Source organism: Prunus avium, unplaced genomic scaffold (assembly GCF_965620075.1).
Source record: "Prunus avium unplaced genomic scaffold, drPruAviu1.hap1.1 HAP1_SCAFFOLD_74, whole genome shotgun sequence".
Lineage (NCBI taxonomy): Eukaryota > Viridiplantae > Streptophyta > Magnoliopsida > Rosales > Rosaceae > Prunus > Prunus avium.
In genome coordinates this window covers 35,001-37,500 of record NW_028276925.1, presented here as the reverse complement: position 1 = coordinate 37,500, position 2,500 = coordinate 35,001, and positions in this window count along the sequence as shown.

Below are 2,500 nucleotides of genomic sequence, written 5' to 3'. Positions count from 1 at the left end.
CACTCAGAGGATTGGATAGCTTCTTTCGAAGCCAACCTACCCCCACACGTGTGAGAGTGGCCAACAATTTGCTAGCTTCTTCATCAACTCCGCCGAAAGCCATCCTCGACATACCCGTGCATTGAGAAGGTTTGGTGGCCGTACTCCCAACACAAAAGCATACCGAAGACAACCCCAAGCTAAAGCTCACTTGAAGCCAACGCATCGTCACCATGTGTTCGTGTGGCCGAGAATTGGGTAGCTTCTTCATCAACCCCGCCGAAAGCCATCCTCGACATACCCGTGCATTGAGAAGGTTTGGTGGCCGTACTCCCAACACAAAAGCATACCGAGGACAACCCCAAGCAAAAATTCATTTGAAGCCAACCCATCGTCGCCCACAACTAGTGGGTGAATGGTGTGCTTCCCGGGGTTGGCATAGACATTCCCTCGCATGCAAAAGATTGTCGATGCGAAAGATTATCTATGCCAACCCCGGGAAGCACACCATTCACACACTCCCGACCGGTGTGGTGTGGCGGTGATTGGATAGTTACGGATTGAGCACTTGCCAAGGATCAAAATGTGTCATTTAGAAGAAACATTTTCAAAAAGTTTTTAAAATCTTGTGGGTTTGCAACTCATAAGAGGGTCACTTTCAACGTCCCCGGTATTGGATTGAGTTTCTAAAAACAACCGTGCACACCGAGGTTAAACTTTACCAGCTCCACTCCGACTCGCCGCTCGCCCACAATTTGTTTGCAACGAAACATTTGTTTTTAATTTTGTTGGTTTGAAATTGTTTTGAAAAGGTTCTTTAAATCTAGTGGGTTTGCAACTCATAAGAGCGTCACTTTCAACGTCCCCGGCATTGGATTGAGTTTCTAAAAACAACCGTGCACACCGAGGTTAAACTTTACCGGCTCCACTCCGACTCGCCGCTCGCCCACTAGTCCGAAGGCAACAAAACATTTGTTTTTCATTTTGATGAAAATTTCTGTTTTTAAATCTTGTTGGTTTGAAATTGTTTTGAAAAGGTTCTTTAAATCTTGCGGGTTTGCAACTCATAAGAGCGTCACTTTCAACGTCCCCGGCATTGGATTGAGTTTCTAAAAACAACCGTGCACACCGAGGTTAAACTTTACCGGCTCCACTCCGACTCGCCGCTCGCCCACAAATCCGAAGGCAACAAAACATTTGTTTTTAATTTTGATGAAATTTTTTGAAAACATTGGCTTGGCAAGCCCCAATCCGCGACTATCCACCCACCGCCACCCCACACGGGTGGTTGTTGTTGAGAAATGAGGTTGTGGTCGACATGCCCGTGCATTTGAGAAGGAGTTCCTAGCACTCCATGCTCTCCCATGCCAAAAAAAAGCCTAGACAACCCCATTTCGCAACTTTCCACGCCTTTTTTTTCCTCCCTCACCCATGGCGGCGGCGTGGTGGCGGCGGCCGGATTCCGGCCACCACCGCCATGGGTGGCAGCCCCCCGACCCCGACACCAAACCCATAATACCGAGGCAACATATCGAGGCAACATGACATGGGTGTGGCGTGGGGGAAGGGGGCTGCAGCTAGGAAGGCATGGGCTGCCATGCATATGCAGGCAACACACACCCCCCTATATAGCATTTTATGCATTTAGCCCTTTGACAGGAAGAGACATCACCTATGCGCGAGGAGTCATAATGGGCTCTAAATAATTCAATACAAGGTATTTGGACGTGATTTTTTGCAGGGATACTAAGAAACATGCAATCTATGATGGGAAAAAGTTTCATAAATTTTTGAAGTCGGGAAGTATTTTTTATTATTTTTAGAAGTCGTAAAATTGAAAAAATCATTAAAACAAATCCGGGAGGAATTTTTTAGTTTTGTAAGTTGGAGAAGGTCCTAAAAATCATAGACTACTTATGGGGAGCTTATTGTGCGAGGAAATTTCAATAAAAACGGGGTTTGACAAGATTTGAAAAATTCTGTCGACATTTGAAAAAACCTGGAACCATGCTGCCGGCATGCTGCGCACATGCTGCGCGCAGGCTGCGCGCATGCTGCGCGCAGACTGCGCGCAGACTGCGCGCATGCCATGGCAGGACAAGTTTCGCTAGCCTCACTGTCGACAGATGCGCAAGCTGCGCGCACAGGCTGCGCGCATGCTGCGCACAGGCTGCGCGCATGCTGCGCACAGACTGCGCGCACGCTGCGCGCATGCCATGGCAGGACAAGTTTCGCTAGCCTCACTGTCGACAGATGCGCAAGCTGCACGCAAGCTCCGCGCACGCTGCGCACAGCCTGCGCGCATGTTGTGCGCAGGCTGCGCGCAGGCGCCGCGCATGCCATGGCAGGACAAGTTTCGCTAGCCTCACTGTCGACAGATGCGCAAGCTGCGCGCACAGGCTGCGCGCACGCCATGGCAGGACAACTTTCGCTAGCCTCACTGTCGACAGAATCAGCACGCTGCGCGCAAGCTGCGCGCGCGCATGGCAGGACAAGTTTCGAAAAATTCTGTCGACAGGCT